Raw genomic sequence first — 13,698 nt, 5'->3', positions numbered from 1 at the left:
CTATAATCTTATGGAATCACAGCCGCAGGTGCCATCTGTCATTGACCAGAGTGTGATTATGTGGTACATGGTGGTACACAAAAGAACCCCCAAAGGCTCTGCTGCTTGACCTTCATTTGGGAAGATATATTCATGTTTCTCCCATAGTTGGGTAATTAAGAAGAGAATATAATTGTGTGAGACTTAAGAGAGGCTTTACAAGGAGTCGGGGAATCTGTCCCTTAAGCCCTGTTCATCCTCTAAAAGCCTGTTGACCTAGGATGCTTAACTTGGCTCTGGGTTCCCTTAAGTTTAAAAGCCTCTTTTTTTTTTTTTTCTATTTCTTTCCTTACCTCTTCCTTTAGCTGTCAGAAGAATAAGAGAACATTTACATTAAATATGTTGAGTTACTCATAGTTTTCTCCAGGGAGAAAGTGTTTTAAAAATGTCAACAGGACTGTGAGATTTTAGGCCTTTGAGGCCTATAAAATGCACTGGAAAAGACAAGGAATATGTCTCCAGAAATCACCAGGAATTGAGCATTTAAAAAGAAATAAGCTGGTGTGGTGGTACACACTTGTAATCCCAGCAGCCGGGAGAAGCAGAGGCAGGAGGATTGTGAGTTCAAAGCCGGCCTCAGCAAAAACGAGGTGCTAAACAACTCAGTGAGACCCTGTCTCTGAATAAAATACAAAATAGCTCTGGGGATTTGGCTCAGTGGTCGAGGGCCCCTGAGTAGTTCAATCCCCAGTACCAATAAATAAATAAATAAAAATGAAAAAGAAATAAAAGGGGCTGCTTTTGTAGTTCAGTGGTAGAACACGTGCCTTGGATATGTGAGGCACTGGGTTGTATCCTCAGCACCACATAAAAATAAATGAATAGAATAAAGTTTTTTTTTAACAATTAAAAAATATTTTAAAAAGAAGTAAAAATGTTTTATACTGCAAGTAGGAATCTGAGTATTGGGTAGTCAGAAAAAAAGGGGGAGAAAAGGAGAAAACAGAAAAAAAGTCCATAAAGCTGTGTGCTTTGTCACTTAAATCTCTCTTCATTGCCATTCCCCAAATTCCACTCTGCTTTTTCCCAGTTTGGTTGGAAGTGTCAGATTCCCAGGGCTGCCCTTATTAAGGTCCATGAGCTTGATGAGTTGAAACAACGGAAATTTACTTTCTCTCAATTCTGGAGCTGCAGAGCCTGAAATCAAGGTGTGGGCAGGGCTGGTTCCTTCTGGAGACTTCAGGGGAGTCTCGGGTCCCTGCTGCTCTCCTGGCTGCTGTGGCTGTCAGCATCCCCTGGTTTTCTTGGCTTGTGGATGCATCACCCTAATCTCTGCCTCAGTCAGTCCATGGCATCTCTCTGTCCATATTTCCTCTCCTTACAATGACAGTAGTCACCTAAGAACCTCCTCTTAACTGATTGCATCTGCAAAGAGAGTCTTGGAATAAGGTCACTTTCACATATAAGGGGTGGTATTTAGGACTTAGACACATTTTGGAGTGTTGTTCAATCTACATAACTGACCAAGTGAAAGGAAATCTTTATTTTTTAGTTGTAGGTGGACACACAATATCTTTATTTCATTTTTATGTGGTGCTGAGGATTAAACCCAGTGCCTCATGTGTGCTAAGCAAGCACTCTACCACTGAGCCACAACCCCAGTATTGGTGAAAGGAAATCTTCACCAGTCACAATGACCTAGGCTCTGGCAACTCCTTAGTGTGGATAAGGCCACCTGTGGCTGCCTTAACAGGCAGGCCAGGAAGCTCAGGCCAGGAGCAGGGGCCGGAGGGGCCTGGCTTGGGTGGTGAGTGCCTGGACTGTGCCTTTGTTGAAGTTTTCTTCCTGGGTCCCATCATTCCTTTTCTTAGGAACTCTCAATCCAAGAAATTTATTTTTCATTTAATGAATAAATCAAATGCCTTTAAGAGTGGTTAGTTTAATGACAAAATAAAACCCAGCTGCTTTTAAGCTGGATTGGAACACATGTTTATGGCCTTTTGCACTCACCCTTGGTCTCCCTCCCCTCCATCACCAGGAGGCTGCCACCTGACCTTCTCCCATGAGGTTGTGCCCTTGCTCAGCTGTGATACCCAGTGCATTATTAAATTAAATGTCTGCCACTCTTAAATCTTGCTTAAACCTTGCATAAGTCATCTAAAGTTCCTTGTTTATGGATATCAGCAGGGGTGACGGGGTAAGGGAGAGTAGGGGTAAGAGAGGAGGCTGTTTTCAACTGAGCAAAATTTGACATTTGCAAGACCCGCATGTTATCTCTGGCCTGACCGTTTTGTTAACATTCCTTTGCTGGTTCAGGTTTCCTGAGCGCACATGCATTGACCTTAGTTTGGGGCCAATTCTGAATGCTGGAGTCAGCTGCTTTTTAGCTATTACTGCCAGAAAATGGATACATATTTTTTTTCAGCAAAAAGCGCCTTGTGCAATTTTCTTCTAATCATATCTGGAAAATGGTGGCCTTCTGCAGTGCAAAAACAGTTCACTTCTGACAATATTTATAAAACGACCTGAATTTATGCAGATTAATGGTTTTGAAGATGTTCTTGTGTGCCGTGACTGCAGTGCCCCCTCGTGGACACTTTTGTGCCACACGTGGTTCACAGAAATGTCAAGAATGTATCTTAAGGAACACAGTAAACTTTTTTTTTTTTTTTAAACAGTGAGTCCCTATTTTGTTTCTTGCTCCAACCCCCAAATTGTGTAAATGTATAATTCTCTAATTGATCGCAGGAGATTTTCTACACATTTCCTCTCCTTCCATTCAGGAGATTGGAAAGAAGGGAGATGTGATAATATGAGCATGTGAGTAAATCACCATAAGGGATTTTGACCTGTATTGGGATACATAATGTCTGTCTGTTTGTCTATCTCTCTCCAGAAAACTAAAATGCTGTAAATATTACTTTGGTGAATTTAAATCTAAAATCATAATGATTAAAAATTTTTAGCTGGGCGCTGTGGTGCACACCTGTAATCCCAGTGGCCCTGGAGGCTAAGGCAGAAGGACTTGGAGTTCAAAGCCAGCTCAGTCATTTAGAGAGGCCCTAAGCAACTCAGGAGACCCTGTCTCTAAATAAAATACAAAAAAAGAGCTGGTGATGCGGCTCAGTGGTTGAGTGCCTCTGGGTTCAATCCCTAGTACCAATAAATAAATAAATAAATAAAAATTAGATTCAGTATAAGGATATGAATTCGTTGAATTAAATTAAAGCTTCACATCCATTTTATTCTAGAAGGCTTACAACAAGTGGGTGGGGAGGGAATAGCAGGTGGCTAGGTGAGGCTGCTTCCTTACTGGTTTGCATGATGGTGCCCTCCCTGTAGCTTTGGTTGAGCTGAGGCCGGCTTTCCATCTGTCCTGCATGTTGGTATTTGAGTGGAGGTGAGGGTCCTGGCCTCGCTGCCTCCTGCTGTAGCTTCCTGGAGAGTATAGAATAGCTAAGCCCAGGGATCTGAGCAGGGACTGTCTTATATGGAAAACAGCTTTGGAGGATTCTCAAGGTTTCTCCAGAGTCATTGTAAAGCTATCACAGGGACTCCCAGACTTGGAGATTTTACGAGCAACCTAAAAAGATTAAAAGATTAAAAAGAAAGACAGCTACTTCAAAACATTTTCCCCAAGTAATGGCATTGAAATATACTAATTAATAATTGAACAGCTACAATTATCTATTCCCATCAGTTCATAAGGAAAGAACAATTTCCTATAAAAGATAAGATAGACTTTCAAAAGAAAGGACACTTCCCAGGAACATATGTGTTTTGTATCTATATTATATATTGTGTTATACATATGTATATGGACATTATAATATATACATGCATATATATATAGACACACACTTACATATGCAAATATTTGCATGTGTGTGTATGTCTGCATACAACCACAATTTGTCTTTGCTGTTGTTTCATTTCTCCAGAACAGGGTAGAGTTTGTCCTAAACTAGCAGGCTTTTGGGACAGGCATGAGAACTCTGCCTTTGACATTTCACATTCCCTGGTGTGATATGGTAATTTTTGTGATATTAGAACTCAGGGCTGTATTGTGTGTGTGTAAGGAGATGGGCCATGAGAGAATTTTTGCCCCTTTGATTATAGAACTTGTTCACTGCTGGCCTCGTTGATGTGGAGAACACATAGGAAAGCCAGACCTTAGAGTCCCTTGAGAAGGGCAGGACCTTCAGAGGGCTGCTTGGTGAATCCTCCAGGTAATCCCAGAACTTTATGTGAATCTTTCCAGGCAGAGGGGAACATGCACTCACATTCAGAGGAAGGATTCCACAGCCTCCCTGAACATTGCATTCTGACACAAGAATGCTAGTTCTCAGGGAGGGAACTTATAGACTTTAGAATCAGTGGTCTGGGCCAGAAATGGCCTAAAACCACATGGTTGAATTAAAGTTGCCAATTAGCTTCAAAAAGGCAAAGGACAAGCAGGGGTCCTCTAGACTGGTGTGGACAGTACTCTGTGTGAGCCACAGAGCCCAACACTGAAGCCTTGAGCATTCTCAGGCTGCAGTTCAGACAGTGGTAATGGTCTGGGGTCTCCTGATGCATCATGTTACATACACCCAAGCCCCCACCTCCTGAGATCCTGCAGTGCATGATGTCACACTTAACATCAGTACCCAGAGAGCCAACAGTAATGTATTAGCAGCATGCCTCTATCTTGAGATGGGTGAAAGAGGCTTTTTTCTCCAGAGCCTCTGCCTGCTGGGCTTGGGCCCATCAATTAATTTTCCAAGCTTTCTCTTATTGGTGATCAAATATTTCATCCTTTGGTTTTAAAGGCCTTCATTTTACAAATATTTAATTGTTTTTTTTCTAAATTTAATTCTCTTTTCATATGTGTTGTTCCAAACAGGCCAATATTTGAATGGACAGTTACCCGATTTATACATCCTTCTGTACGTTTTAAGAGCCTAAAGATTGCATCTTCTTACCTGTACAAGTATATTTGCTGTCTTTCAATTTGCTTTGTTCTGTCTTCTTAGACTTTGGATTAGTTGTATATTTTGACTATTTAACTCAGTTGGCTAGTTTTGGATAATGTTTCTGAAGTGGGCTGAATGATGCCTTGTTCCCCCAAAACATACATCCCCATCCCAGTCTGAACACTACCTTATTTGCATACTTAATTAAGTTAAAGATCTTGAGATGGGGGAATTACTCTGATTGTTGTGTGGGCCCCAAATTCAAACAAATATCCTCATAAAAGACACATAAGAGAGACACAAAGAGAAAGTGATGTGATGACCAAGGCAGACGTTGGTGTGCTGTAGCCACAGTCAGGAATGGTGGCAGGTGCCAGGAGTGAACAAGAGGCAAGGAAGAATTTTGCTTTTGGACTCCAGAATCTGGAGAGAGAAAATTTCTGTTGTGCACACCACTGAGTTTCTGGTGATTTGTTATAGTAGCTGTAGAAACAAATGGAGTCTCTGATCTTCCAAGTCTATGTTCAACAAAATTCCTATTGGGTGCTAGTCAGTCATTGTTCCTTTATTTCATGTTATTCCCCAACTGACAACTTCTCACCCCATCTTTTGGGTCACTGACCTCAGTTCTTTTGTGTGTTCAACTCATTACATTGTGTCTGTCCATTTGTGGGTTGTGTCTAGAATTGGAGACTTGTGTCTTTCCCAGTGAGCAGAAAACAATCTTGATAATTTCCAACTCACATATTTTGGAGGAAAAAAACCTGGAAAACTTATAGAATGGAATAGCTTGATATTTCAAAAGGAAATATGAGTCTTGTGAAGGTGTCTTTGAGCAACTTCAGGAATCCTTAGTGTCAGATGGTCTTGAAGATGGACAGTTGGTTGTGAGCAAATTGTTGATCTTCTCTTGTCATCGATTTCCACATCTATGCAACAGAGATAAAAACTGAATCAACTAATAGGGTTTTTTGGTCAGAATTAAGTGAGGCGATATTGGATATTTCTTAGAACAAGGCCTAGGATATAATGAACACCTTAGAAATGTCAACCATCATCTATGTGTTTATGCCTCAAGCATCTAATTAATGTGAAAGCTCCATAAAATGGGGAAGACTGATTTTTTTGTAACTTTTCATTATTTCCTTGGTTTCAAAGCATCTAGCAGTGCTCCTAGGTGTATACCCTGTGTGATTCTGAAAATAGGATTTTAAGCAGAATTATATAAATACTCCCATAGAAATGAGCAAAGAATGATATAAAGCTCATAGTAATTGTTGGGCTTTATGCCCTTGATAATTATATTTAGCAGGAAGTAAATGACAAATTACCCTTTCTTGTTAAACCAGCTGCCTATCCCATGCCTTGATCACTTGCCGCGATTCTAAAATTTGTTCCATCATTTCAACTCAAAGCCTAAATGATTAATCCCCTTAAGCTCATTGCTTCACACTTGCACTGATGTCAATACTCATGGACCTCATCCTATCTAAGTCTTTTCCCTCCAGCAGTATTTTGAACACAGCATTTTTTAGTCCTCAGACCTTGGGAAATTCCCGAGGCATCTTTGCATTCTATATACAATCCATGAAATACAAATTAACATGCCCTTTCAAAATACATAAAAATGCTTATGTTAATAAGGCACACAATCGAAATTTTAAAAAAGAGTTTAGCAGAAACAGGAAGCATTTTCAAGTGTCTTGCTAACCCTGACACTTGGCCCTGTTATCAGCTGTCATCTAAGGCATACTTTACACCTAGAGTGAGGCTGTGTAGAAACAGTGGATGCAAACCCTCATTGCAATGCATTTTGTTGCAATTTAATGTTTTTTTTATTTTATTATTATTACTTTTATCCAGTTCATTGCATTTCTCTCACGCTGGGGTGTGGATGACTCTGCTCTGCTGCCTCCTTGAAGCTCATGTGTCCTTGCTTTTTAGGTACCATGGTGAACCTGCCATTCTTTCCAGATCTGTTTTTACACTGCTTGTCCATCTTTTGAGGCCAATTTAAGCCAAAACATGATGATACATGGGAAGTAAAGTCAAATCATTTACACTACTTTGGGGTAAATTCGAATGCTCCTTGGCCATCTAACAAGGGTGAGGACATGGTATCAATCTCCATACTTAGTGTTGGAAATATGTTCTTATTGCTGTCCATTTGGCCATCTTGAGGGTGGACATGCATCTCTTGGGGACCACTGTCTATAGATGAAATCCCAACTTTAATCCTGACTACCAAGACCCTCTGGAGCCTGACTCCATTGGCCTTGGTGGGTTGGCTCCTACAGGACCCAAAGTGGACACAAGTGCTGGGCTTCAGTCTATACGGATTGCTCTCTGTCCCCTGACTCCCTAACACAACTCCTTTTACCTTCACAGCATTCCTTAGCCTGTCCTCCTCATGCTCAAGTAGACAATTCTGCCTTTCTAAGAAAGCCCATGTTAGGTCTCACCTCTCTTCCTGTACGACCTCAAGCCGGCAGTGAGTGCTCCTCTGACTCTGGACACATTCTTTTGGCAATTAATCAAACCTGTGAGTTGCCATCTATTATTCTTTAATTGTCATTGAAACTCTCATTATTCCTATTCTCTTTTTACAAGCTTTTTGTCTTATCTTCACAATTAGATTGGTAATTTCTTAATGATAAATTTGTGTCTTATTTTTTTAAAAGTTAACTTTAAAAACCAAAGGTACTAAAGAAAAGTAAAAACCACAAAAAAGAAAGTAAACACAAAAAGAAAAAAATTTAAAAAGAAAAAGTATAATAAAACAAAGGTACTATGTGCACATGATTCAAAATGCTATCAGTATAAAAAGCTTATTATGAAAAACACCATTCCTCTATAGCCTTTCCTTCATATCTTCCTTTTGACCTTCCTTAGGGGGATTTTCTTTCAATTTTTGGCTGGTTCTCCTGTTAAGTTCCTTGATATCTTAGTCCTGCTCTTTCTGTAATTCTTGAATTGTCACCTAGGGACATTTTCTATAGAATTTCTGTTAAGGGATTTTCTATGGAATTTCTGTTAAGGGATTAAGGACGGGGCTTCCCATAGCTCCTCCTTCCCTCTTCCCTCTGCCCTTTCCATGTACTTCCCCAGCACTCTGTCATTTGTTTTTATTAGTCAGTATTTGCATCGCCTGATTCTATAACTATGGTCCTTCACTGAGCCACATAAAGTATATGTGCTCATTTTCTTCACAACTTTCATTTTTAATTTGTTCTGCTACATCTGAAGCTATCATCACTTCTTCTTTCAAAATCTATCAGTATTACTCTTCAAATTTTCAAAGCATTATGTAACCCTTCTGTTCAGTTTTTGCTGGGTGCTGTAGTTTAGATCTGAAATGTCCCCCCACAAAGACCCAAGTATTGAAGGCTTGGTCATCAGCCTGTGATGCTCTGGGAGGTGGTGGAACCTTCAGGAGGTGGGGCCAAGTGGGAGGAAGCTAGGTTTCTAAGTGGTTTCCCTGAAAGGGAATATAGGGACCCTGGCCCTCTCCTCTTTCTTTCACTTCCAGACCACCATGAGATGAACAATTTTCTCCACCACATACTTACACCATGGCATACTGTGCTACTACAGTCCCCAAACAATAGGGCCAAGTGACAATGGACCCTTTGGTCCATTGGGACAGGGGTTCCCATACTCTTTGAAACCTTGAGCCAAAATTAAGTTGGCTGTCTCAGGTATTTTGTCACAGCAATGGAAAGCTAACCCACCAAGAGAGCTTCCTCTTGTCTCACGGGCCAAGTTCACCTGTCCTGCTCTCAGTCAATGTCTTCTGGACTGCTCTGCTGATCTTGTCCTGAGACTCCCCTTCGGTACTCCCCTGTGTGGGGTGCCCTCCTTTTTGGACTGTCAAAATAGTCCTTAAAAGAAATCTGAAAATATCTGTCCTACTTGTTTCGATGGATAGATTTTGTGTACAATACTAGATTGGGAATAATTTTTTTCCCCTGGAATTTTAAATTCTTCTTACCTTTTGTTTTGCCATTCTGATTTCTGACTCCATTCCTTTGTTTCCTCCGTAGACATCTCTGGCATCTTCTCTTTCTGCAGTTTCGACATTTCAATATGGTGTGATCTTTTCACTCATTGTGTTTGACACTCAAACTGCCTTTTTAATTTGGATGCGGTGGTCCTCAATTCTGGGGAAATCTTTCTATATTCTCTTGGGCAATTTCTTCTCTTCTGTTCTTTTTCTGGAATTTCAGAAATGTTGGACTTCTTATTTTGGGACTTTGTCTTTCCTTTTTTCACTCCTGTTTTCTACTTCTTGATATTTTTGTTTTGCTTTCTATTATTATGTTCTAATCTTCTATTGAAATGTATATGTTGATTAATATATTTTTAATTCCCAAGAAATCTCTCTTTCTCTCTGATGCCTGCTTCATATCTTCCTGTTTTTATTTTGTGAATGTGCTCTCCTCTCCAGCAGCTCTGAGGATATTGATGTTATGTGTGCATCTCTGATTCCTGCATCATTTTCTCTGGGTTCCTTCCCACCAGTCTCCTCTAGGTCATACAAGTTTTCTTAAATGCCTGGTGAGGCATGGGTCTCCTTTTATAATTAAGACTAAAGTACTTCAGAACAATTTTCAAACTCTGTGTGGACAAAGCTAGTGGGCAAGTGGGCTTCACAGTAAGTGCCCAACAAGTTTTGACTAGGGGCACTTAGGAAACAGATCTCCAGTCTCCTGTTGGCAGTATTTTCCCAGTTACAGCCTTCCAGGATCAGGTTGTGGGAAATGGAATGGGCACTGTATCATCAGTAGGCCAGCTTCAGTTAATTCCCCTGGTTTGGGATCTGTCCTTACCTTCTCTCCTCTGTTTTTCTGGACACGTTTCCAATCAAGAGTGGTAACCATGGTGCTCAGAGGTAGTTGAGAGGGATTGTCTGCGATCATTGGGTATTTCCTGCTTCTAAGTCCTGAACCTTGGAAAGCAGCTGTAGCAAACTGGCTTTCAAACCTTCATGTGAAAAAAGGGCAGTGTGAAGACATTTTTTTTTTTTTTTAATTAAAGAGGTGAATCAATGAGTATTGCTGTGAATTTTCTGACTGGGTAGAGTTCATGATGCTTGATTTGGGTTGAAAAAATTAGTGGAAACTGCAGGTTGAAATCTGCATCATTTGGGAAGTTTCTTGTTAGTATGTGGACAATGAAATCTGTGCTAAGAATACTAAGTTGACACCAACTGGGAAGTGAATTTGCATTGTTGGGCATATGAGAATGGATCTTCCTGCAGAGGTATCAAGGGGACTGAAAAATAATTCTAATTTGGCACCCAAGTGAGTCTTGTATTACTACCTGGCTCCAGCACAGATAAGGGAGTGTGTATTTTCCCTTGTTAGGTGATGTGAACTCATAAGTGGAAGAAGAAAATTATTCAATGGAATGAAATTAAGGAAATCGCAATCTTAGGTTAAGGAAATTCTTCCTGTTGGTTGTATTTAGTAGTCAAAGACACATGTGTCTCCTGAATTATAGAGGCCACAAAGGCATAGTAGCGGAGTCAGGGAAATGAACATTAATTGTACAGTAAATAGTATTGAGCAAATGCATCCCACAGATGGCACTTAATCATCTGTGTTTTTCATTGCTTTCCATAAAGAGGACGTCTTAGCCCCTTTATTGCATCCTAAATTTCATTTTAAAATGTTAAATAATGCCAACATCTTTTAAAGGAATTTATATCATACCTAAATGTGTTTTTATCGTGATCATGGCAGGTGAAATGAATAAATGAATGAATGAATCATGATCAGGGATTACTAACAATTTAATACATATCTGCTGCTTAAACACACCTGGGGCTAAATACTTTACAGATATTATAGCTCACAGCCACCATTAAATGAATTGTACTGGTTCACTTAGCCTAAGTTATGCTGCATAAAAAAAATAGCCCCAGACCACAGGGGTGTACAACAATTCACGTTTCTCATCCATACCACTATGTCATGGGGCTGTGTCAATGGCTACCTCAAAAGTGGGGCCATTCTGGGGGGATAAGGGAAAGGTAAATGGTGAACTATATGCTTGTTCTTAAACTTCTGCTCAGAAGTGACACATTCGACATTTCTTTTAGGTGTAAGGCCAAGACCAGTCATGAGGTCACTCCTGACTTCAGTGTAGTAGGGAGGTTTCATCCTATTATGTGGAGGGACATCCCCCAGCCATGTCTGGTATCAATGGGTGGAGAAGGGCAATCCTCCACTAGGGAGGGGCAGTGCTTGGTTCAGATAAGTGTCCCCAAAGCCCCATGTGTTAAAGAACTGGTCCCTAGAGTGGTGCTATTGGGAGAGAAACTTGAAGCTTTAAGAAGAAGGGCCTGGTGGGAAGTCATTGGAAGCTTCCCTTCAAAGGGGATTGGTCTTTTCTCTCTTTTTTGCTTCCTGGCGAGGTTAGTGGCTTTGCTCCATTAAACACCATGAATTCCTGCCACATGTTTGAGCCTCTTACCCAGGTCCAAAGCAATGGGGCCAATGGATCATGAACTGAAATATCCCAAACTGTGAGCCAAAATGAAGCTCTTCTCTTTGTAAGTTGATTACTTCAGGGATTCGTTAAAGTGATGGAAAGCTGACTCACTGGGTAGCAAATATTTTGAATGATATAATTAACCACAGACAGCTAATTTTATTATCTCCATTGTGCTGGTGGGGAAAATAAGCAAGGTGAGGGTGCCATCCATTTCCTAAACTCCATGAAGCAAGCAATTGATTTGAATACCTAAAAGAGTGCACATATTTTATCCAGTTAAAAGGTAAGCAAAGAAAGCAAACCAAAACAACAAAAATGCAGAGTGGAGGGAATCAATCATGCAGAAATGCTAGAATCAAGACCTATGTCACTTTTTTGAAAGAGAAAATTTGTATTATTTTATTGTATCATTTGTATTATTCTAAGGTGGTTGGGAAAGAAAAATAAACATTAAGATATTATGTATGAGGAATAGCACACAGAGATTCAAAAGGGCCTTTGAAAAAGGGCCAATCTAATCTCTCTCTCTCTCTCTCTCTCTTTTTTTGGTGGTGCTGGGGATTGAACTCAGGCCTCATGTATACTAGTGCTGTCCACTAAGCTAAACCCCCAGTCCTGCTGCTCCTCCTTCTCCTCTTTTTCTTCATCTTTAAAAAAATATTTTAAACATATTTTTAGTTGTAGATGGACACAATACCTTCATTTTATTTATTTATGTGGTGCTGGGAATTGAACCCAGTGCATCACATATGCTAGGCAAATGCTCTACCGCAGAGCCACAACCCCAACCACCTCCCCCATCTTCTTTATACAAATGAAATTAAGGTTCAAAATCTGTATTTCAGATACAGATTAGGTAGTCTCAGAGAGGATCATGTTTCACTTTGGAGAATCTTGTGTTTTACATCCATGTGACTGAGATATTCCAAATGTGACATATACTGGGAAGAATTAAGCATTGTTATTTTAAGAGGAAATAATTCTTAAGAGGAAATAATTTTATATCACCAGAAGCATATCTTTAGTTCTTGGGTACCTAGCCAATTTTCGCATTTTATTTCCTTTCTTGTGGTTGCAAAATGTCTTATTTGTCAGCAAATGAATGCTTACATGTCCTAAGGTTTTAGCTTATTTTTTATTTTGCTAAAATGTTCAGGAAAAAGTCTACATTTCTCTGGGTTTGGTATTTATTATTGCCCTCTAAGAATTAGCTAAACAGATGATAATGTGATTTGTTGAATGAGCCTGCCACCTTGTGGTTATTTTGAAAATCACATGGGCAAGACAGTTCTGCAAATACTTTTCTTTCAATAAAAACGTATTAAGCGCCTAATATGACATCAATCCTGATGTAAGGCACTGAGCTTACCATAGTGATCAAATTGACAAAAGCTTGTGTATGTACATTAGTATTTGGAAACGTGCCCACTTCATCAACCTGTCAACCTAGTTTTGACTGACACCTGTGCCTGCCTTCCCTCGAATTCTTCCTGCTATGGGTGGGTGGGCCGTCTCTGCTCCTGTAAAAGTAGGTGCTTCCCTTTTTCTACTGTCTGGCTTTCTCAAGGACTTTGCAACTGTAATTGTTCCTCCCTTTTCATCAGCTCCCTGCTTTCCTATGTCCCCATTAACAAATTCACATGCCTTAGTAACCTTCATTAAAAAAAGAAATCTCTGTCTAATCCCATTTTTTTTTTCTGGGTAATGCTGCATTTCTTAGTCACAGTAAAATGTCTTAAAGGTTTTGTTCATATTCAATGTATCCATTTCTTCTCTACTAATTGTATTCCACCATCTCTGCTATCTCCACTCCCCTGGGACCTCTCCTGTCCAGGTGACACACTACCTCCAAGCACAGAGGGTCCCTGTCCATCCTTATCTTACTCTGGCTCTCAGCACTGAACATTGCCTTTGCCCCTCCCAACAAATCCTGGGAGGCTTGAAGCTGCTGTTCCTTTGCCACCATACCTTCCCTTCCATATTTTCAAGGCTGGTTCATATCATGAAACTTCCAGCTCCTTGTATGAGAGGCCTTCCCTGACCATCTATCACAGGCTGGCTCCTCATCCCCAGCCCACGATTCCTCAGAGAGAAGTTATTCTCTGGCAGTGAGTGACCTGACTGCCTGCATTTACCTGACTTTTTAAAAAAAATTATTATTTTTTTACCTTGATAGCTAGATTCCCAGCATCCAGGAATAGTTTGTGGCATTCAGTAGGCACTTTGCAAATACGCTTAATGTTTGCATGGTTAGAATTCACACAAC

The sequence above is a fragment of the Urocitellus parryii genome, chromosome 1 (assembly GCF_045843805.1).
Source record: "Urocitellus parryii isolate mUroPar1 chromosome 1, mUroPar1.hap1, whole genome shotgun sequence".
Classification (NCBI taxonomy): Eukaryota; Metazoa; Chordata; class Mammalia; order Rodentia; family Sciuridae; genus Urocitellus; species Urocitellus parryii.
The sequence above is the reverse complement of the archived record's forward strand: the minus strand, read 5'-3'. Positions refer to the sequence as shown.